The sequence below is a fragment of the Lactuca serriola genome, chromosome 2, assembly GCF_051521515.1.
Source record: "Lactuca serriola cultivar US96UC23 chromosome 2, Lser_US96UC23_V15, whole genome shotgun sequence".
Lineage (NCBI taxonomy): Eukaryota > Viridiplantae > Streptophyta > Magnoliopsida > Asterales > Asteraceae > Lactuca > Lactuca serriola.
Genome location: NC_136409.1, coordinates 118673314 through 118699278, shown reverse-complemented (window position 1 = coordinate 118699278; position 25965 = coordinate 118673314).

Here is a 25965-nt window from a genome sequence, read left to right as displayed (position 1 = left end):
TGATTCGAAGGGGTGATTGCTTTGGGGAATCATATGAAGGGTATATGTTGAATATTCGAAGGGTATATGCTGAATATTCGAAGGGGGTATTTTGGAAATTCATACGAAGACTTTTACTGTTCATAATTGACCCTTCGTATGCTTCTTATGTTCCAAAGTCTTCGTATTTGGCATGAAAAAGGAAATGACAAAGTTTCAAATCTGGCCCCTGAACCTTCGAATTTTTGACACTTTGAAAATTAAAGCAAGTTTCGTATGTTTAACACTTTTTACCCAACTTGGAAAATTTTTTGGTGCTTCGAATTTTGTGGGCATGCTTTGTATGTTTGAGCAAAAAGGGCAGAATTCACGAAGATGGTCCATGAGACTTCGAATTTTTGGCGGTTTATACCCAAATTCGAAAAAGGACTATTTTTTGCTGAAAATTGAAGATTGTGCGTTTCAGGCCCCTGCAGTTTGTGCAAATTGACACTTTCTACCCAGCTTTGGAAAAGGGGGAGAGTTTTGCATATTTTGTTGTTTTGGGCGCAACGGGTCACTGCGGAATTTTGAAATTGACAATTTCTACCCATTTTTGAGAAATTTTGTCAAAGGCGATTCGTGAACGACAATAAAAATTGAATATTTTTTGGATTTTCCGGATTAAAGCACAAACTTTATGCCACATGTTAAGGGGGAGTTTTGACATGAAAAATTCCGAATAGAGCATGTTCTTTTTCCTTTGGAGTTTTATAATCAAATTTCGATTATAAAAAGGGGGAGAAGTTTTATATGGAAATTCGAACTTGAATTTTTCATATTACACGGATTTGAAGACCGAAGTGATCTTGAAGTTTTGAAGCCTATGAGATGATGCAATTGGATGTTCGGAAGTGATATATTTGAAATGGGTTTGGTTTTATTGAAGATTTTTGGGGTGTGTTTTTATGCGCAACTTTTGGGTGATTATTTGGAGTTTGGAATACTCTTAATCATTCGTTGCTGCTCGGTTTGTAAGGTCTCACATCCTAGAGCCCAAATTGAAGAGTCATGGAAGAATTGAAGATTGAAGTTCGTTTCGACATGTGTCACCTTTGAGGCTCGAACCGCGTAGTGCTTGATTTTGGAAGATTTGAAGTGGGTCATTCATTCCTAACTTTGAGGGGGAGAATGTTGGGGTGCAAAGTTCTTCATTCATGACTTTGTAAATGTTTGACTTTTGTAAAACCCACTTGCATGTGGTGCTTTAGCCTTTAGTCCCATTTGTTACTGAGAGTGAGAGAGAGACATGTAAACACCTCTATAAATAGTGGGTTTGTCCACTTGTAGAGGTGTGCTTGAGAGATGTAGAAGTGAGTGTGTAAGTGTGTGTTAATTATGTAGATGTAGATCTATGTCCGTTTTTGTAACACAATATACATTCAGTATATCTCTTAAACACCCAAATCACCATGTTCAATTGTGCAAGCTTTAATTCCGCATGCCAAACCATGTTCATTGTCACTATAGTTTCCCCATAGAATTCGTCCACCCCTCTAATATGGAGTCCATTAGGCCAATATTCAACTATCACACAATTGACAGTTCTAGTCCCTTAAGTTTAATTAATGTCTTTTAGCCACAAAATTAACTCTTATTAATTCTTGACTAATATTAATTAAACAATATGATTTCTCTTTTAATATATTATTCTCATAATATATTAATAAATCATAATTAATCCTTTCTCCTAATAATTCATCCTATCAAGTTGCTTTGGTGAAGGCAACCCAAAAGGACTATGCACCATTGGGTCAAGTACATACCAAAATAGTTATGGACTTGGACACTAATCCAACAGATTCTTGGTTGTTTACTTCAAGAATCAATAAGGTATGTGTTCTTACTAATGAATTCAAGTTTCAATAGGAAAATATTTGTAGTTTGATAGCTCATAGTATGTTGCCTTTATGTGAAAGACTTAGATACTTCTTAGGTTGCATGTCCCCAAATCATTTAATTGTTAAATGTTTTTCCACTTAGAGCATTGTTTTTTTGTAACCTCCATAACTAATCAGTGGTATCAAAGCCTATGGTTATCTTTCATGTGATTGCACATTGGTGAATTGATCTAAACTAAAATTTTCGGATTAATCGCATCTCACGACGTGAGCACTGATACTCACGACATGAGATCTAATCAGTTCAGATTTTACAAGATTATCTGCCTGGTCCTTTTTGTTTGGTAATTATTTGCCTTGAATATCATCCAATCGGATTTCGTTGAATATTTGATGATAAATTACAAGCCTTAAAGTTTGGAGATAAATCTTTGACTTGATTAATTGTGTTATTAATTAAAATGATTAATTTTTAAGTGTGTAAATAATTAATTTAGATATTAATCCTAATAAATAATTTAAAATATTATTTGTTTTATATTAAATTTACATTTAGTTTATATAAATTTTCCAAATTATTATAAACCTAGAATTTGTTTTTTGAAATAAAGTTAAAAAAAATACACCTTATACTATATGTAAGATTACAATTTTAATAATTACTATATGTATAGGACTAAGTCAGTTGAACTGCTAGTAAGCCTTATTTACAAAGTAGATCTATAAGGGGGGTATAAGGAAATTTCTTATAAATTGGTAGTTGAATGGGTATCCATTCTCACCATTCTCTTCCTTGATTAGTGGAGGGTCAGTATCCAAACAGGTTTGATAGGAAAGTTAATTCTCATTAAATGTATAATGATTTTGAAATGTAACTAAAGCCTTTTTAAAATCCCAATCTTAGTTACTTTAGGAAAAATGTGAATTTGTATGCTAACTCATGAAAATGCACATTATAATTTATAGTAGTTAGTGGAGCGTGTGCGGTTAACCGACACACTAATAGTGACTATAAAGAGTGATAATGGGCATCTCGAAAATTATCATTGATTAATGGAGCGTGAGTGGTTAACTGGCACATTAAAATGAGTTGATAAATGACATCGAGAGTGTCAAGCTAATTTTCAAGGTTATTCACATCTACTTTGTGATCCTCAGTATCTCAGTCACAAATGGAAGAGCATAATCTGAGCTTAAACATGTCACTGAATAGTTTCAATGAGTCTCAAAAGATCTAGGAATTTCACTTACCTTAATTTCCTTCAAATTTCATTTTTCAATGGTGTAATTGGTAAATCGTGTTGGAACCTGAAAGTGAACCTCTAGCAATCTCTAACCCTTTGAAAGTTCCAAAGTCAGCCTCAGTTCCGAAATAGAAGTTGGTGCGGATTCAGTGTGTAGTTTGAAGAGAAGCCTGCGTCCGGAGAAGGAAGACATTACAAACATTGTAAAGCCATTATGGAATGGAAGTAGTGTCTGGAATGATATTTTGTAGAATCAGTCTTTTGCCATCTGAATTAATTGTATCTATCATTTAGCTTGATTTAATATGTCATAGCACTTAGTCTCTTTTGTCAACCTTGATAATCCAAGTGTCATAAATAACTATCGTTATCCGGTCCTATGTGTGTACTTGGTTAGTACGATGTAATATGCTCTCCTATTTAAGCGAGCATTCTATTTTAAATCAAGTGACTGATTATTCAGAAAAAAAATAGGAATATTCTAGTTCACTTCGCCTTCCATTCTCTTTCAAGTCATTTTCTCCAAAAACATTCTTCTTGCTCTTCATTTATTGTCTTTACCTTGATCATTTACTTTGATCTACATTAATATCTTGAACACTTTGTTGAAGGCATTAACTCAAACTTGATTGGTCTTGCTAGACTTGACCGAAACATTACTTAGTAAGCAGACATTGATCTTAAGCATTAACTCAATGTTTGAGTTTCCAAACCTTGACCCTATGCATTAGATCTCTTGAACTCTCAATTCGTATCAGAACTTGAGTGGTTGTCCTTTGAATCCATAAGATCAGATTATAGTTGGTTTAAGATTACCTTGGTATATCAACCATTTCTGTGTTAAGGATTAAAGTTCTTTTATATACCACTTTTTTTTGAAGATATCTTACTTCAATAGCCGCTTCTAAGTCTCAACAAATGTATTCAATGCAAATAACAAATAGCGTGGGTTGCCCTACTCGTGCCCCATTGCTAGTTGTTGAAGAATATGACCATTGGAAAGTCATAATGGAAATGTTTTTATAGGCTAAAGAGAAAGATGAAGCCATCTAGAGATCTGTCAAAGAAGGACCTCATGTTCCAGTTAGAACAACAGTTAGAGATGCTGCTACTCAACTCATGGGTCAAGATGAACAACATACAACTCCTCTTACTACTAACGATATCGAAAAACTACATGTTGATCAAATTGCCTTTTCCGAAATGGTGTGTGGCGTTCCACCATCTCTCTTTGAACACATTAAGCCGTGTAAATATGCCAAAGAGATTTGGTACACTCTTCAAGATCTGATCGAAGGTTTGGAAAATATGAAATACAAGCATTTAACATCTGTAGTAAATGAGTTTAACACCTTTACAACAAATCCTGGTGAATCACTTGCCTCAGCCTCCAACCGATACCGAATCGTAGTTAACAACATGACTGCTCATGGGATTGTCCGAACTCCCTTAGAGTACAATCTGAAGTTCATAAACAGCCTTGGTAAAGGATGGGGAAACGTTAAATCTTGTCTTCAAAGCAATGGATCTCTGAAGAAGTTGAATCTTTACCAATTATTTGATGAACTTCAAGGTCACGATTCAAACGTTGCCCAGACCTTAAGAGAACTCTCCCGAGGTCCTCTTGCTCTCGTTAGTTCTTTTGAACCATCTATTCCAAACCCATCCATTTCAGATCCTCTCAAATCCACCTATTCAACCCTCCTTACCTATCCGATCTACTCATAACTATCCGATTGATGGTAATCTCGACTCTGAAGTTATGGACTCTGAACTTCGTTTCCAACAGGAGTACACACTACTCTCCATGAAATACAAACGTCCATTTAATCCTTCTTACAAATCATATCACAATCATTCTCATGCTTCTCATCAAAACAATCCCCAACCATACTCTGCTCCGAAACATCAATCCACTCTGGAAAACCCACCAACCTACAAACCAAACATCACAAAACCCAATTCCACCCCAGAACCTCAACCGACTCCGAAATCTGAAAAACCTAAAATCGTGTGTCATAAGTGTGGTCATGCAAACCATTTTGCAAAAGATTGTTTGGCTAATATTCCACAAAAAACATAAAATCAAAGATGCTTCTTATTATGCATGAAGACCCCAGGAGATGGCTGAAAGTGAAAAAGCATTTGTTATAACCGTGTCTAGAGATGTGGAAAGATACTGGTCATCCGGAGATGATGATGATTTGGTTACTGGAAGAAACACGTGTCTAATGGTGAAAAAAATCATTAAGTGTGATGAAGGCTATTGGTCTTCTGGGTCAGAAAATTAAGATGATGTCGCTCAACCAAACTACTGATACATGGCCACCAACGATCCACCAGGACGAAGCAACGCTCAGCATGTAAAATCTATGATTACTAATAATAATTTTGATATGTCTCTTTGTGAATTTTATCTGACCCAGATCCAAATAGATATGAACACTATCTATAGAGCCTATGAGATAGCCATAGAAACCAGTGAGAAGAGGGACTGTGAATTAAGTCATCTTAGGTTAAGTTTCGAGGATAAAAATAAAAAATAGAGCCTTTAGAACGAGAGCTTGTAATGTCACAAGATGAATGTATCATTCTTAAAGACAAATTTGAAATCACTTATTCTGAAAGAAATGTTTTAATTTCTGATAACAAATGTCTCAATTCCAAAATAGATGCTTTGCATAATTCTGTAGACTTTCTTAAAGCAAATAAACGGATGACTCATAACTTTTGTCATCCTTGGTCAAAAGCTCCTGGTCTCTGAAGCGAGTTTCCAAAACCAATAGTTAGTCCCTTGAAGGAGTTACAAAACCTGACTTTTATGGTCGATGTTCCGAACGATCAACATTTGGATACTCCTATGACAAATTTGCTTCCTTAATTCCTGAATTAAAACTAATTATTGTCAAGTGTCCTAGTTCCACACCACTTTCGCCTCTGACAAACCTGGACTTGAATCGGACCACAAAGTACCATCGTATCATTTCAAATCGAATAGATTATGTTTCGAAACACAATCCTCCTAACAACTATGTTGTGTAAGAAATACTTCCTGTGACAACTGAAACTCTTACTTCTGAGTTTGCATGGGCATCCTTAGATGATAACATTGAAACCTCAAGCAATGTTTCCTCTGATTCTTGTGAATCAAATTCCTTAGTAACCTCTAAAACAACCTTGGTGCCCATCAAACCCAAGTTTGAAAATCCTTCAAGTGGTCAATCATCCAAGTCAACATCTGACCAAAGAAAGAAACCCTCCTTAAACCGAAAAGATGTCATTAGTCATAAGCAAGAAGCCAAAAATGCCCTTAAGAAGGAAGTTAGGACAAGACAAAACTCTCGACTTCTTGAAAATTCTAAAAGGAATGTGTCTAAATGTAATAGCAAATCTTCTTCTCAGAATCAAGCCACATTTTGTCCTGTTAAGATTCTCAAAAGAAAATCAAATCTTCCTAGTCAGTCAGAACCTAAGAAAGTTGTCAAATACACTCCTGAATTACCAGTATCAAGTACTCAACCTATCCGAAATGACTCTTCACAAACCGTTTCATCAGTTTTTATAGCCAAATTAGATGGTACAATTTTCAAACCTCAATCCCTTTCAAAACCAAAGGTACCTTCAAACAAAGAAAGACTGTCAAAGATATCTATTTCACAAAAATCTTTAAAACAAAAACCTGTTTGGAAAGTAAAATATCCCTTGAGTTCGGAGGCATCCACTGCTCCGGAGGCCACATGTACATAGAAGGTCATTTCGAACCACCTTGCTATTGAGTATGATTATTGGATAGATGAGAAAACCATAACCTTTTTCCTGTTCCCAAAGAATTCATGGGATAACTCCAAGAAACACATTGTTGGCCTGAAGTCACAACCCAAGTCTATAGTCCTGTCTCAAAACCTAACTCGGAGCCTAAAAACTACGTGACCTACTAATTTTGCAGGAACTTTGTGCTTTGAAGCAAGATACAATATGGTATATTGATAGTGCTTGCTCAATGCATATGAAGGGGCAGAAGGACTATCTGCGAGATCTCAAACTTTCTCCAAATTTTGGTTACGTGACATATGCTAAAACCTCCAACTCTTAGATTCGTGCTTATGGCATCTTCACCAATGGAAATTTCTCTATTTCGAATGTGGCTTACGTAGTTTAATTGAAGCATAAGCTGATAATTGTAGCTCAACACATTGACTCAAATCGGCGTGTTGAATTTTGCAAGAAACATAGCTACGTGATGACCAAAGACAGAAAAGAATGTTTGATCAAGTCAAATCGCAACAAGAACACGTACCCGTTTGACATCAACATGATCATTGGCAAACCTCAACTTTGCCTTCTATCCAAATTTGTTCCTAACGTTAGTTGACTGTGGCAAGGAAGGCTTGCTCATCTGAAATTTTGGTACATGAATGATCTTATGTTCGGTGAAATGGTACGAGAACTACTGCTCCTCAAATTCAAAAATGATCATTTGTGTGCTGCATGTGAGTGTGGAAAGCAATCAAAGAAGGGTCATCCTGTCATCATTGAAAAATCAATATCAGAGCCGTTGGAACTTCTACACATTGATTTATGTGGACCCTTAACTTTAGAGAATCTTCATCACAAAAATATATTCTTGTGATTGTTGATGACTTTACAAGGTTCACATGGGTTTTCTTCCTTATGCTAATGTCTGAAACAGCCTCAGAACTCACCAGCTTCATCATTCATCAAAGGAATAAAACTTCTCATCAAGCTACCAATAAGAAAAATATGAAGTGATAGTGGCTCTGAATTCACCAATGGCACCACTGATAAATTTCTCACCGAGAAAGGAATTGATCACAACTTCTCTGCTCCTTACACTCCACAACAGAACGTTGTTGTTGAAAGACACAATAGAATACTAGTGGAAGTTGCTCGATCCATGCTTAACTTTGCAAATTTGCCACTCTACCTCTGGGCCGAAGCCGTATTAACGGCTTCCTTCACTCAGAATCAGAGTATCATCAATCGACTCCTCAACATGACACCGTACAAAGCCATGAATGGTAAGATCCTATGCCTATCTTTCCTACACGTTTTTGGATGTCGATGCTTCATCAAAAACAATCGTGATCACCTTACAAAGTTTAAACCCAAAGCTGATGAAGCAATTTTTCTTGGTTACTCTACAAAATCAAAGGCATATCGAGTACTTAATCTTCGTACTCCAGTTATAGAAGAAAGCTTTGATGTTACCTTTGATGAAAATTTCGTTGGGAATCTTGGTCCTACTCAAGTTACCACTCACATTATGGAGTTTGATGCTCCTCCTCCGGAATCTCCGAACATTCAAGTAATTCAAAAAATTCACTTTGAAATCATCTTCGGACCCTTAGAAACAACCCTTGATTTGGAATCCTAAACAAGGCTAATCTCATCGACTGAAACCCCAGTTTTTCAAAATGTTTCTGGTCCAACACCAAATTTTCCTCCATTTGATTCCGAACCATTTCAACCTCTCAGGTTGAGGGGGAGAATGGTCATGGTCAACCCTCACTTGAATCAAATGTGGATGGATTCCTTGATGCAACAGTTGAATTTGATTCTAATACGATAAAAAATGATGATGAAATAAATTTTTTTGACTTCCCACTTAATGATTATGTCAAGCTCTTTGGTTTAGAAGTTAAGGGGGAGCATCATCCACAAGTTCAAACTATTCAGGGGGAGCATCACAACTCCGTTGTCAATATAGTATGGTCTGCCGCTCAAGAGCTACGAAGACTTCATATCTGGACTCGAGATCACCCTCCAAATCAAGTAATTGGAAATCTGAATGTTTGTATTCAAACTCGCTCAGCAAAAAGCGTTCAACATGAATGTCATTTTTCGACATTTATCTCTATGGTTGAACGCAAATCCATTAAAGAAGTATTAGAACATGCTGATTGGATTGCAGCCATGCAAGAAGAATTAGTAGAGTTTGACAGCAACGAAGTGTGGACTCTCGTCCCTCCTCCTCCAGATCACCCAATTGTCGGTACAAGATGGGTATTCCGAAACAAGCTAGATGACACTGGAGTTATTATTCGAATTAAAGCAAGACTGGTTGCCAAAGGATTCACACAGATTGAAGGGCTTGACTACAACGAGACCTTTGCTCATGTTGCTCGTCTTGAAGAAATCAAAATCTTTTTGCTTATGCTGCTCACAAAGGCTTCAAGGTTTATCAAATGGATGTTAAGAATGCTTTTCTAAATGGTGAACTGGATTGTTGGGCCAAAAATTATGGTTTATACTTCGCTTTTCTAGGAAAATGTATTTTTATGTCTAGGATCGTAAACCCATTTACGGCCCATGTACACTATATATTGTATTAGTGGTGAGGAGTGCAAATGACATAGAGGGGAAGGCTAGAGAGAGGAAAGGAGAGCATATTGTAGAGAGAGAAAGTAGAGAGAAGAATAGTGAGTGTGTGAGAGAATCTAATGTGTATGGAGCATCATTCATATCTTTGAATACATCATAGATTGTAGTTATTCTTCTTCTCCTTCTTCTCTATTTTGATCTTGCATCATCCAATTGATTGGGATTCCGCACCATCAATTGGATCTGATTGATACACAAGCAGAATCGGGACTCACAATTAGTATTAGAGCTTGGATTGTATCAATCAGTTTTGTCAGATCTGGAGCTTATTTGATCTTATTTTTTATTAGGATTCACATTTTTCCTAAAATAACGAGTTTTTGATCAAGTTTTGAATCAAAAAAGGTGAAAAACGTCATTTTTCGGGAGCTGTTAAAGGTGTGCGGTCTCAAAGTGTGCTGTCTCAGAGTGTACGACTCGGTGTGCGACCAGGGTTTGCGGTCCTCGCCTCGGATTCGCAGCCGTCCTCGCATAGAGTCCGAAGTGCACATCCGTATACACTAAAAAAAATGGAAATCGATTTTCGGGGTTGCCTGGGATCGAACCTGGGTCCCTCGCTTTAGCATCCCTCCGCCGTACCAGTTGAACCAACCTGTCACATGCAATAAACCTTCAAAATTTAGTTGAAAAGGATTCCTTTCTCGGTCCATATTTTCGCAAAAATTAACACTTTAGCCCAAAACTCAAATTTATTTTAATTTTAAATTCTATTTTCTTCCAAAATTTTAGCTTTTAATTTTTAAATTTCTAAATTGACTTTTTACTTAATGTTTTGACTTTGACTTTCTCGTTTAACTTTCAAATTTTCAAATTTAGCTTTCCGATTTGACTTTTTAAGTTTGAATTTTTAAGTTTGACTTTCTAAATTTGACTTTTAAGGTTGACTTTTGAGTATTTAGTCAAAGGGCATTTTTTTAAACAATGAGTTCTTCAAGCGTCCCGGTCAATGAAATTTTATGTACTCCATCTTGTGAAGCAACGATTAAATTTCTTCGTGAGCATAATGATTTGCTAAAAAGGGAAGTCAAGGACCTAAAATACGAAGGATATCAAATCAAGAAAGGACAAAAACCCCTGAAGGCTGAATTAGAAGAAAAAACCAAAGACTTTATAAAACTTCAAGAAGAATATAGCAATAAGAGTGCGAATTATAGATATGTGACTGAACAACTTGCTGAGGTAACTGCTAAGCTTGACACATTGAAAAACAAATTTGAAAATGCAGATTTTACTTTTAGAAATTTTGATGTGTCAAGTGAAGTATTTGCATCCATCATAGAACATAATTTCCAATTCAAAGAGAATCAGCAAAAGGGTTTAGGATATGACAAAGTGCCTCTTCCTTATAATCATAATTATCAATTTAAGCCTTTGACAAAAGAGGAAATAGACAGAGAAGCACATCTCAAATATGGCAAACCAGATGGATTTGTGTGAGGAGGTGTTCAGTTTGAAAATACTAATGTTTCTACTTCTTATACAGATCAATCTTTAAGTCAATCCAAGCAAGTAGCTGAAGAGAGTGTGCCTGATAATAAAATTGTGTCAAAGTCTGATTACTTAATTTTTTTGATATATTTGATGATATCTTTGATAATTCTGACGTGGTTGTGCCAGAAAGTGTTGAGCTGAACGATTATAATGCTTCAACTTCATGTGTAGCTAAAGTAGCCCAAGATGAGAACAAGGAGAAAACTATTGAACAATCCAATGACTCCTTGAAATCTGAATCTGTTGCTTCTAACTCAGTTACTCATATCAAACCTGCTGTTGAGAAGTACAGGCCACCAAATCAAGTGAAACAACCGACGACTTGTTGCAAGTGTGCATGTAGGAACAATTAGAAACGAGGCAAGGACACGCCACTAGGGGCATGAAGAAACAACTTCCCAATGAAGAAAAAGACTTGCTTTCACTATGGAACAACTGGACACATTGCCCGAAATTGCCCATATCTCGCATACGTTCCCTACTATGCGCCAAAAGGGAGCTTTTCCAAAAGAAACCCCTCAAGGTCATGTTCAGACAAAGGCGACTGGAATGCCACAAAGAACAAGAATTCAACTCCCAGGCCAAGAAATCAACTCCCAACAACAAGATGGGAATGTCGGCCCCAATGTCAAGTTCAAGAGATGCTTCTGTGAAGCCACGACCGGCTAGGTCAAAGTCATCTCGGAAGCCGACCTCAAGTTCAAAAACAAGTGTTCGAGCACCCATCGGATCGAAAAATAAATGGGTTAAACCCAACTACAGATGGGTTCCGAAGGTTAAATCTCCCAAATAATCTAATGACTCTAATATTTCTTCATCTTTTGTTTGTAATAAGCAGGATATGTCATGGGAGAGAGTACCTTGCAAAGATGACAAAGGTCAACCCAATTTTAAAATGGACTGGGTTCCAAAGACCAACTGATCCTGCTCTGTGCCGGATCAGCTATGGAGGCATATCATCAGACTTCGGTTTGTTGATAGTGGATGTTCCAGGCACATGATAGGAGGCATCTGTCAGTTGTACAACACTCAGAACATTATTTGAGAGTATGTGTCCTTTGCAGGAAGGGAAGAAAGGAAGTGATCACACATGGGGTTAGTGCTTAATGACATGAAGAATTTTCGGATCTGTTCTGAGGTTATGCGTGCCGTTCCCAGACCTTCTGGATGCAAATTCAATCCGTGACTTACGGTTGGAGTTTTCTTCTCGATACTCCTGAGTTTTTTCTTAAGTTGATTCACTTCAAAGACAAATTTTTGTTTTAGGATAGTTTAAATTTGCGCATTTACTTTCGTTTCTTCCGTATGCACAAATTTAGGGGGATAAATAAAAACAAAAAAAAATTAAAAAATTAAAAAAAATTAGAAAATTAGAAAATCCAAAAATATGTTGTTAATGGAATGTGCTTGCAGGTGATGTTTTGCGAAGTGATATAAAGGTAAAGTGATAACGGGCAGTCTAAAACATGTATAAGGGACTGAATCTGAATTGTCTAGACTCTGTATTCAATGTGCTGGTAGGCACGAAGGAAATGACAGTGTGGATTTAGATAGAATTGTTTGGACTGACCGTACGATGCTCAGGTAGATTGAGTAGTGAGATAAACTTGGGAACCCACGGGATACACTAAATTAATATGCATCTAGAACAGTGGTTCACGTTTTCTTTGATGTACAAACTTATTCCCTTAATTTTAGTTCTGATACGGCGACTTGGGGGTTCTGATAAAGTAGGTCTGTAGGAAATTATTTTCTTGCTTTCTATCTGTCAGTCATATGTTGCTTCCTTTGCGTGATTGGAAGAGATCCGACCTGGAATGCAACATATGCAAATCTATTTCTACGCACCTCTTTATCTATGAAATTCTTTCTATCTATTAGTCATATGTTGTCTCCTCTACGTGATTGTAATGATCCGGCCTAGAACACAACATATATAAGATTCCACCTCTCAATCGCTCTATCTCAGTTAGTCATATGTTGTCCCCTCTGCTTGATTGAAAGTGATCTGACCTGGGACACAACATACGCATCCTTCTTTAAATCTAAATTCCTCCTTAATAATTGTCTATTCACCTAAAGTAATGAGTTCTTTGGAAGTTCTTGATAATCAGGGTATATCGGGAAGTGGGAACACATTCTAGTGCAACTAAAATTGAACCATTTAGAGGTTGTCTATAGATCTCGCTGCTTAATTTAAGTGGAAAGCAATACCCGTTGTCGTCGTCAGCTAAATGGTTTATTTAGAAAAGTCTGTAGATATCATTTGTGTTTAAGTGGACCACAATACCAGCAATTGACCAAATTTGTTCATTAAGGTGAAGGTACTGATAAACAAAGTTAAGACTGTCTCACAACTTTGATCCCCAAATATTTTTGTTTTTGTTAAATTTGTTCATAGTTTTTCCTCTATGCACAAATTTTTAGGGGGAGAATTAAAAATTTGAAAAATCAAGCAAAAATCAAAAAAATTAAAAATCCAAAAATAGTGTTGTTTCTGTTTTATTTCTTGTTCAGAAAAATCAAAAATCCAAAAATATTTTTGTTTCTGTTTTATTTTTTTAAAAAATTTTAAAAAAAATCCAAAAATATTGTGTGCTAAGTTTTCTTTTAGTTTTATTTTGTCTTGAAAAAAAAATCAAATGTAGATGAACCTCATGGAGTTTGTGTCGAAAATTTTTGATCCAAGGTTTCATCCGTGAGCATCGAACAATTCTAATTCAATGGAGCAAGAAATGAAGATTATTCTTCCAACATTCAATCTTTCAACCCAGAAGCAAGGTCAACCTGTAAATGAAGATTATGTGACAGATTGCATTGAAGCCTCCTCATTAAATTTGTTGCTATCTTGTACCTGCTGAAGTGATCCAGGAGTTTCGTTCTCTATTCTCTCTAAAGATTCTCAAGCTAAAAGCACCATCTTTCAAGATTCTTTTCAAGAAGCCTCCTCACCCAATGTGCATTCAGAGTCAAATTTTGAAGTAAAGCCCAACTTCTTAAGATCAAGTCATTCATTAAAGATTCATCAAGTTCATCTTGAAGTTGTGAAGAATTTGAAGATTAATACTGAAGCCAAGCTCCCAATGAAGATTATCAAGAAAAGCCAGCTACTTTATATGTGACAGCCCGATATTTCAACTCTTTGTAATGACCTAAAAGGGTCAAGTATTGTAACCACTTTTGAGTTAATAAAATTAACTTTCATAATAAATGTCCAAATAGTTCTATTTAAATTCCTTCTATGTTTAAATGTCTTTAAACCATGATCGTACGTAAAAAGAACGCCCAAATCCGACTTCGTATATTGAAGTTATGATTTTTCCAAGTTCAGCTTAGCAACAGACAGCTAAAAACTCGAATCGGAGATCGAGCGACTTTTGGCCGGAATGACCTAAACGAGAATCGAAGGTCTCGACAATGGTATTTCAGCGGTAAAAAGTCTGGCAAAAACCGACGTCAGATAAAGAAGTTATGAATTTTTGAAGAAATTCCTTAAACACGATGAGTTATAAAATAAATAATAAAAATAATTTCGGAATTTGCCAACGGAGTCTAAACGAAAGTTGTAGAGCGTAGTCTCACCTACGCGTGGATATAAAGACCATCAAAAACGGAGTTCGTATGAAGAAGATATGAATTTTTGAAATTTATTAAATAAAATTATATTTATTTAATTCGAAAATCAAGCATTATCCAAAGAGGAATCAGCGTCCTCATCCGAGGTAAGCGCTGCGTACCCCTGTACGCCCGGCGTACCCGAGGGCCTTGGCCTCTAATCGTCCACATCGCCCTATGCGAGGCTGCCGACCCGTCCGACCCGCCCGTCCGACCGACCCGTCCGACCCGCCGTCCCATCCGACCCGCCAGATTGATCCGTCCCATCCGAAGCCGAGGCAGTCGAGGCTTCGGTCATGCATGACGTACGCGTATGCGCTGCGTACGAGCGTACGCCCCGCGTACGAGGCTTCTCATACCCCCCTATAAATAGCATGCAAAGGCTTCCGAAAAACTTGCTCATTTCTCTCCTTTCTCTCACGATATTGCCTCGTTTTCCGTGCCCGTTCAAACCCGAAGCTCTGGTCTTTTTGCTCAAGTCCCGAGGGTCGATTTTACTCCCGAGATTCCCGAGAATCCCGAGAAAAATCCATTTCCCGATACGAAACTCTGCCCGGTTTTCCATCTCGCTATCTTCAAACTTTCAAGTGAGTTCATACCCCTTAATTTACCTTTTAAATCTTCTATAAATTCTTTTATATGCTTTCAAAGGGGGGATTACAAGTAATACACACGAGTATTATCGGGAGTTACATAAAGAACTCTTTTATATGATGTTATATATCCAAATCACATGCGATTTACAAACTTTATAAGGAACTTTTATATATATAACATATGTTAAAATAGCATTCTATCTTTTGAAATATAAATTGTCGTAATGCATGTATAAACTAAACTTTTCTTAGATTATATGTTTACTTGTCTATCTTGGACTCTACACCAAAAATCTATGCTTTCATAACAAATGATTCCTTTTTCTAGGTATTTCTAAACAAACGAGACACACTTTTAGAAAACTATAATAGGTATAGTTTTACGAACAAATTTCTAACTCTTATGTACTAGAAACATGAATTTCAAGAAGTCACTTTCGTATACAAGAATAAACGTAACATTTTAACAAGTAGATCTGTTTTTATACCACGGTTTTGTGAGACACTAACTTCATGTACGTTCGAGTACACATTTCAAGTCCTGTATTATATACCAGAATCCCTTGGAGGGGGAGCATGGTGTTTGTGTATAGATCTATACGGGCTTGACAACCCGCGCCCTGACTGTTAGCTGCAGTCCACCGTTTGGGGTGACAAACGTCATAACATTCCAACGCCTGAAGAACGTTGTGTATAGGCATTCCGAGTCAATAGTATGGTTATAAAACTCACATGGGGTATTAAAAATGCATTGATTTACAAGGTTTTCAAACACATTGGTTATTTTACACTTACATACATTTTTAGAAACAAACATTGGTCTTGAGTGAAGGCTACTTTTATACTAGTAGAAAATATAGGATTTTCTAAACACAAACAAACAAAGACAAAACATTTCATTTCATACAAACATTGTTACTTAAATACTTATGAAACTCACCAGCTTAAATGCTGATCTACTCTTTCAAAATTTCTTGTATGTCCCAGGAAATCAGTAATTTCAGGTATTCATTTTGCTTTTGACGAAGGGATGCTGCGGCGCCAGTTTAATCTCGTATTTTGACATCATATTGTAATTGGTTTTGAACATGTAACTTTTGACAAATGTAAACTTTCAATTATATATATGATGGTTGTATTGCTTTCCTTACTATGTATTCATTTGTTACGTTACCACATGAAGACATCCGCCCCCGAACGTTTCCACCATTCAGGTTTGGGGTGTGACATTATAGGGAGAGTTTGTTAGGTCAATTAGAAAAGCCTGCTACTTTCTAGGACCGTAAACCCATTCACGACCCATGTACATTATATATTGTATTAGTGGTGAGGAGTACAAATGACATAGAGTGGAATGCTAGAGAGAGGAAAGGAGAGCATATTGTAGAGTGGGAAACTAGAGAGAAGAATAATATGTGTGTGTGTGAGAGAATCTAATGTGTATGGAGCATCACTCATATCTTTGAATACCTCATAGATTCAAGTTATTCTTCTTCTCCTTCTTCTCTATTTTGATCTTGCATCATCCAATTGATTAGGATTCCACACCATCAATTGGATCTGATTGATACACAAGTAGAATCGTGACTTACAATACTAAAGTATATCTTCAACAGCCTCTTAGTTTTGTCAATATCTTATTTACAAATCATTGCTACAAGCTCCGAAAAGTTGTATATGGCCTCAAGCAAGCTCCTCGTGCCTGGTACGAAACGCCCACTAACTTTCTCAAACGCTCCGATTTTTAAAAAGGGATCCTCAATCCAACCCTATTTTGAATATCAAATGGAAACCATCTCATACTTGTCCAAATTTATGTTGAGGATATAATTTTTGGATCCACGGATTCATCTATGGTAAAACGAATTTGCTAAATTAATGATCAATCGATTCCAAATGAGTATGAATCGTGAATTCAGCTTCTTCCCTGGTCTCCAAGTCAAACAAAACAATCGAGGAATCTTTATTCATGAAGAGAAGTACATTTCAGAACTCCTCAAAAAGTACTCAATGGACACCTATGGCTCAGCCAAGGTACCCATGGGTTTTAGTCAAAAAAGCTTCTCGGACCCATCTAGTGTTGTCGTCGATTAAAAGTAGTACAGAGGAATGATTGGATCCTTACTCTATATTACAACAAGTCATACGGACCTCATGTTTGCCACTTGTCTTTGTGCCAAATATCAAGTCAATCCAAAAGTGTCACATCATTTGGCTGTATAACACATATTCCGATATCTCAAAGGAACAAAGAGTCTCGAAATCTGGTACCCAACAAATGAGAGTTTTCTACTTCAAGCCTACTCAGATTCTAACTATGGCGGTCTTTAATTGGATAAAAAAAAGTACATCTAGTGGCTGCCATTTTTTAGGAGGTCGATTGGTTAATTGGTCATCCAAGAAGCAAAATTGCATTGCTCTCTCAATAGCCGAAGCGGAATACATCAATGTTGCTAGCTATACCTCTCAAGTTCTCTAGATGAAATATCAACTTCTTGATTATGGATACCGCTTTCAATACATTCCGATCTATTGTCATTCTCAAAGTGCAATTTCAATCTCGCACAACCCAATTCAGCACTCCATGACGAAACACATTGACATACGATACCATTGTTGGATTAGTGTCTAAGTCCATAACTATTTTGGTATGTACTTGACCCGATGGTGCAAGGTCCTTTTGGGTTGCCTTCACCAAAGCAACTTGATAGGATGAATTATGGAGAGAAAGGATTAAATATGATTTATTGATATATTATGGGAATAATATATTAAAGGAGAAATCATATTGTGTAATTAATATTAGTCAATTGGTAATTAGTTTTGTGACTAAAAGAGATTAATTAAACTTAAGGGATAGGAATTGTAATTATAAGATAATTTCAATTTGGACCATGGATTGCCTTGTATTAAGGGGTGGACGAATTCTACGGGGAAGCCCATAAGGAAATCGTCCAAGGCCTTAATTAAAGGAGTCTATGGGTTGCTTAGGGCTTAAGCATCCAAATTAGGGTTTCCTTGTTAGATAACCCTAATTGCCTAACTATATATAAGACCCTTATGACCCAAAAACGTGGGGAAGACTTCTTCTATGGTTAGAACACGTTTTGGGCAGCCTCCATCCTCTATCCTCTTCATCCTCTTGCTTATGGTTTTGTGAACCATTAGAGGAGTGACAATTGTGACTCTAAGCTTTCTAAAGTCAATACAAGGAGATTTGGGATTGTTATTGCTACATAACAATCAAGGTAATATCTTAAACCCATTCTTATGTTAATATGATTACTTGTATGCTAGAATTAGGGTTTATAGTCTTGGATAACTTGCATGTACAATAGAGAAACCTAGATCCAAGCATTAGGGTTTGTATGAGCACATAGGATGTTCTTTGGACCAAAACCCATCAGTGGTATCAGAGCCTAGACTGGTTTCTATTGTATTGATGCATTGTATGATTAAAAAATTCGATTTTTGTGATTCTGGAGGCTGGACTCGCTGAGTCCATAGATGAACTCGCCGAGTCTATGCTGACTCGACGAGTCCATGCCTGACTCGGCGAGTCGGCTCGTCAGAAGGAGGGAAAACTGGGATTTCTTGCTGTTTTTGCTTAAAGATAGTTGCCTTATCATATTAGATCAATATAAATCCGATATTATGATATATTTGACTATATTCTTGATCTAATTGAAGATATTTATCAATTAATAAAATATTTGTTTCCATATGTGATAATTGATTAATTATTTTGATTAAACTGGTAAATTGTTTTGCAAGAAATCATTAAATAAATAAAATATGGATAATTATGTGATTAAATGTTAATTTAGATTATTTGTTATTTGATCCTTATGCTTTGAAAAGTTTCATATTTTCCCTTTTAGGTTTTATAGTTTAAATTTGAACCCAAAATGTTTTGTTGTTTTGAAATTTAAATAGTTGAAACCCTAATGTTTTGAAAAAGGTTTCAAAACTTTCCCTCAAGTTTTGGAATTTAAATTTTGATTAATAGTTTAATTTTGATGTATATTTAAATTCTAAACCCTAATGTTTTGAAATGTTTCAAAACTTGCCCTCAAGTTTTGGAATTTAAAAGTTGATTAAAAGTTTAATTAGGAATGTTAAATTCTAAAACCCTAGTATTGTTTTGAAAAGGTTCAAATCACACCCTTATGGTTTTATTAATTAATTAAGGTGTATAATGAAAAGAGGTTTAATAAATCCATAAAATTTTTTGTTTACAATTTAACTGAATTAAAAGTATAAAAGTGTAAAATACACCCTATACTATATATATATATATATATATATATATCATTAAAAGTGTAATATTATATATGTATGAGTAAAGTGTCAAATCTTACCATTAGTAGGCCTCATTCACGAAGCTAGTCTATAAGGGGTGTTTAAGGAAATTGTCTGTAAAATGGCGATTGAATGGGTATCCACTCTTACCCACCGCACTCTTGACTAGTGGAGGGTCGTTAGCCGAATGGGTAAGATAGGACGAAACCTTCCATTATAAGTATAATGAATTATTAGAGTAACTAAATGTTTTCATAAAATTCCCAATCTTAGTTACTTAGGCAAAAGTGAATTGATGCAATTCCATGAAATTACACTTTGCGCCCTTGCAAAGACGTTATTAGAGCGTGTGTGGTTTACCGGCACACTAAATGGTTCTAAGCAAAGGTAGCAAAGGGTGACTCAATGTTTGTCATAGTTCGGTGGAGCGTGTGTGGTTTACCGGCACATCGAATAGGTGACTGTAACATGTGAGGGCACCATGTAAGTTTGCATGGTTATTCATACCCGCTTTGTGATCCTCGGCATCCCAGTCACAAACAAGAGCGGCATATCGAGATTTAAACATGCCATTGAAATGTTCAATGAATCTCATAGGATCTAGGAGTTTTCATAGATTTAAAACTTCAATTTCTTTTTCGTTTTTCATGGTGGAAATTAGTGAATCGTCATTCACTTACCTTCAAATGTTATGCATTTTGGGTTACGGCATCCCTCTCCCGAGTTGTAGAATATTGTGTTGGGTCCTAGCCTTAGTATTTCATTTGGGTGATTTACTAAGGACTCAATCAATCAACTAACTTGAATTCGTTTTCTCCCGTTTTGTAGATGTCAAAGTTCGACAACTATGGTCTTCCCAAATCCCGTGGAACAATCATTCCACATGAAGATGATATTCCACGATTCGATCGAGCAACAAGAAATCATGCTTCACTTCCTCCACCTCCTCCAATTATTCTCCCTATCCCACAAGTTCAAAGGCTTGAAAAGTTCAAGATCACTCAAGCCCTTTTGGCAAGTAAACATAAAGAAGGAAAGTCGGTGTGTGCACACGTCCTAGGGATGAAGTCACACATTAATAGGTTAAGAATGTTGGGATCCGTTGTCTGTGAGGAGATGGCTGTTGATTGGGTTCTTCAGTCACTTCCTAACTCATATAGTGAGTTTGTAAGAGAGTACTAGATGATGAACCGCGACGTGACCCTTATAGATCTCACCTATATGCTTATTGTTGCTGAATCAACAATGGTTTGGCGCAATGGAAAAGCAAAGTTGATTGGTGAATCTGCCTTTAAGACCTCTATGGATATAAACAATGGCAATGAAAGACATGATATGATCATAAAGTTTGATCATAAGAGAAAGGGAAGGTCTGAAGTAGTTCTATGTCATGTTCCAAAAGAGTCAATTTGCTTTTATTGCCAAGAGAAGGGGCATTGGAGACGAAGCTGCCCCATTTACCTAAGAGATCTAAGAGATGGAAGAGTCGAAACGTATGGCTCTAATATAGGTAAAATCCATTAACTAACTCTTTTAAGCTTCTATTCTAGATCCTTAATACATAATGTGATAAGATTACAATTGATGTTTTGTAGGATCGAAGAAAAGAAAGGAAGCTTAAGGGAAGAAGTGAGCAGAATCTAACCGTGAAGGAATGGATTTCGATCGCATTTCTCGAAGATTAGATTCTTGAGCTACTACTTAGAGTTAGAATTAGATTTCTAAGAAAGATGTATTAGCATAGTTTTTCAATGAATTGCATTGTAAGGACAAATTTTTCCGTAATAAAATAAATTTTGATTTTATATTATTTATTTATCCTTGCAATGGCGTATATGAAAAATTGATGTTTGAATATTAGCAATAATGGATTTGGTTCTTATTATGTTATTTATGGAAAGTCGAGAGTTTACCAAATAGGGAGACTTTGTCATCGCCCAAGTTTCAATTTGACAGAAACTTGGAATCATGCAACTTGGTTGCACGATGAATGAGAAATTTCATATTTGGAAATTAGACTAATTCATTGACAAAGTGTCGAGTGAAGGACTAGGAGATCGAGTAAACAAAGTTGTGTGCTGATCAAGTCCACCACAAGAATAATAAAGATATTCGTCATGATTTACTAAAGGTTTAGTAAATGTAATTATACTTACAAGATTAAGTGTAATTCTGAATTGATTGAAAAAGTTTAAATCAATAGCAGAACGAATAAGAAGAATCAAGTAGGCAGAAAGATAAAAGTTTCTCCATTCTAAGAAGAAGGGAGAGTAGCTTTTATGCTTTATGATAGATCTTAACGATTAAGAACCATATCTCAATTTATCCTACAAGTGAGTCTTAATACAATTGTATGTCTAAGAAGAGGAATCAAGAATTGAAGAAATGGTTAAATCAAGAAGTCAATCATACTTCGTTCCAAAACAAGTCTTAGAGTTAAGATTGTGACATTAAGTGATAAGTATTAAGAAGGTTTGTAACATTCATCAAATGTGGAGACTTGTGATATCTTGGATAAGACAAAGACCAACTAGGACCAATTTATGAAGTGTTTTGATAAAAGCTACACTAACTCTTGAATATTTGTTTGTTAAGAAATGGTTATTAACAAGAGAATCGTATATGTCAAGGAGTCAGTGGGAGTCTTAATGGTCTTGAAAGGTTTCAAGAACAAATCAAAATAGACCTTATTGATCATCACTAGCACACGAGTTGAGGTTTACAACCTATCGTGTTGACATTATTTTGTTTCTGTGCTATTCCAATTAAGTTAATTATGCATGTGAGTTCTATGAGTTCTCATTTTGAACGCATAAAAGGCAAGGCACCTTGATCAATGGAAAGTACATTGATAGGAAAGGGTGAGCTGCTTAACTACTTGGAAGACATGGTGGGCAGCTGTGCTACCATAAGGGAAGAAATCGAGATCAAAAAAGTTCGATCCATATGAGTTTGAATTTGTCGTAAACTTTGGTTTTGACAAATTCACATGGATAGGAACAAATACACCGTTTAAATCTAAGTGTCATAAGATTTCCTCCTTCATGAAAATGATTGTGAGGACATGCTTTCACTAAGAAAGATTTTAAGAAGATAATGATTGTAAAATTGCATTCTCGAATTCGATTATGGTTACGATATCCCTTTCCATCATTTGAATTGTGAGGTTTGGCAATTGTTTACACACTCATATGAACTATCTAAGGCAAAGCTGTATAAGTTCAAGAAGCCTTGATAAAAGATTATCAAAGCACTAAGTATTAGAAACATGAACTTAAGAAATTCAATAAGCATTGTTTTTATGAAAGTTAAGCTGTTTCTGAATACATGTCAAAGCTAGTGGGAGCATAAGTGTTATGTTTTATAATAATCATCATGATAGTGGGAGAATAAATGTTATGATTGTATGATTATTAAGGCACGTATTGCAAGTTGGCAATATTAATTATACAAAACAAGAGTTATACCTAGCAAAGTCGTAAGGGTTGTATAGTTGTTTTGCGATAATTAAGGGAGAGAATATTATGCTTCATTTCAAATCTAAAGGATTAGGTTGAGAAATCTTAACAAATTTAGTCAAGGGTACACAGTGTGTTCTTAAAATTTCGATTATGATTACGGCATTCCTCTTCACAATTCGAATTTTGAGAACAGAGCAAATAAAACATTATGCGTCGTGTCCCATACGCTTCGGGTATAGGATCGATTGCAAATGCTTTAATGTTTGACCATTCTAGAATTTTCCAAATGTCGAGCGCATTTAGAGGGAAACGGGACTAGAATTGGTTTTGACTAGAATAATTAAACAACTATCAAAGGACAATCCAAAGTTTGACGAGTATTGGTCGCTTGTAAGTAGTTGGAAGCATGGTATTGGATGGACCATATCGACATCATTACGAATAGATAAGATTCTATTAAGAATGAGTTGTTATATGGAAAATATGGAAACGTGTCCATATTGGGAATTGAATATTGAAAATCTATGTCTAGATTAGAAACTTTTACGCAAAAGGATGTTCAAAGGAATGTACTTTGAGTGAGAGACATCATATCTAAGGAATTGTCTTGTAACAATATCCGATAGAGGACTTTGTAATATCATTGGCAATAGTCTTTGTGACTTAGGTGCAGTGACATTACAAAATGATCATTGCATAGAATGTTAGAATCTAGCATATTTTATAAGTAACGAGAATTTGATATTCTCACACTTATGAAAAAGGATTTGGAGTTGTGAAATGAGAATGATTGGAAATGTGTTCAATTTGATCTACTTCACAAAAGTAAGAACCATAGGTAAACATTGTGTGCATGCTAAGAGCATGGGACAAGTGTAATAATTCAAGTAAGAAGTTGATTACCCGAAACCACAAATAATGAGTAATCGATATGGTGATAAATAAAAGGAGTTTTATTTATACTCAAAGGTTTGAGGCCATATGGGATTAGTATTATTCTTGTGTTTCACATTTGCATGTTTTGACTTCCAGAATAATTGAATTTATTAAGAATAATCGAATTATTCGAACTGGCCACAGTTGTTCATATGTTGGAAGTAGATATGAATGAAGACTGTCGTGAATTGGTGTGTGGATTGTCTAAAAGAGTATTAGACATAAGCAAATGTTTGCTGCAATGTTCATGAGTGCTTATGAATATGATTTGAGCATTGGATTAAACCCACGCTCACTTGGATCGCTCCATGAATTGTATCACGAGTGATTGGTGAGACGATAACATCTTATATTCTTGAAACCAAGATGTGTGAGTTGTATCATGCAAATCGGTTGCACATTGATAATATGTAAACGCACTAGTAACTTGGTGTTATAAAACATATTGTTGTGTGTGATTCGGTAAGTGAGTGCAAGCAAGCATTGTATCAAAGTTTATCCGTTCCTTTTATCCAAAGTAGGATAAAAGCGATATCTTTGGGCCCCTCGATGATTTAGTGATGACAAACGTAAATGCTCGGCCGAGCTAGGGCTAATTTGATTTGTTCAATTAGTCATTCGTCATAAATCGGGAATCGAGATATAGTACAAAGAGAATGATTTGAAATCATGTCTCATACGGCATCTAGAATGGAGGAATATATGATCCCTTATCTTAAGGACACGCGTATCTGATAGGATCAGAGTTGACAGCGGCTTTGGAAAGCTACGATTGCAGATCAGGATCTGAAGTCATACGCATAATAGTTATTAGACTTATCCAAGTGGGAGACTGTTGGATTAGTGTCTAAGTCCATAACTATTTTGGTATGTACTTCACCCGATGGTGCATGGTCCTTTTGGGTTGCCTTCACCAAAGCAACTTGATAGGATGAATTATGGAGAGAAAGGATTAAATATGATTTATTGATATATTATGGGAATAATATATTAAAGGAGAAATCATATTGTTTAATTAATATTAGTCAATTGGTAATTAGTTTTGTGACTAAAAGAGATTAATTAAACTTAAGGGACTGGAATTGTAATTATAAGATACTTGCAGTTTGGACCATGGATTGCCTTGTATTAAGGGGTGGACGAATTCTATGGGGAAGCCCATAAGGAAATCGTCCAAGGCCTTAATTAAAGGAGTCTATGGGTTGCTTAGGGCTTAAGCATCCAAATTAAGGTTTCCTTGTTAGATAATCCTAATTGCCTAACTATATATAAGACCCTTATGACCCAAAAACGTGGGGAAGACTTCTTCTATGGTTAGAACACGTTTTGGGCAGCCTCCATCCTCTATCCTCTTCATCCTCTTGCTTATGGTTTTGTGAACCATTAGAGGAGTGACAATTGTGACTCTAAGCTTTCTAAAGTCAATACAAGGAGATTTGGGATTGTTATTGCTAAATAACAATCAAGGTAATATCTTAAACCCATTCTTATGTCAATATGATTACATGTATGCTAGAATTAGGGTTTATAGTCTTGGATAACTTGCATGTACAATAGAGAAACCTAGATCCAAGCATTAGGGTTTGTATGAGCACATAGGATGTTCTTTGGACCAAAACCCATCAACCATTTCATAAAAGATCTTGTCTTAAATGACAATATTGAACTCATTTTTGTTCCATCTGACGATGAAATTGCTGATGTCTTTACAAAGGCATTAGATGAAACCAAGTTCAATGGTTTTCTGAACAAAATAGGTATGATGATACCTGATCCTCAATTCTTTCAAGAGGTATGTACTCTCTAATGGAAACATCAGGAAGCATAATTTGTTCTAAAGCAAAATAATTTTACATATCGGAACTACTATCTCTCAGAATAATCAGGATCATTTTTTGTGTCTTTTTATCTAACCTTCAATCTCAGTGCAAGTTGTACAACTCCTAAATCTTTTGACACTCAAAGACCAATATAGTCACATTGGTAACAACTTTGTTTCAGAACTTACTTTATAAGGTCTTCCCGGATTTCAAATTCGGACAGGTAGTAAATCTTACTC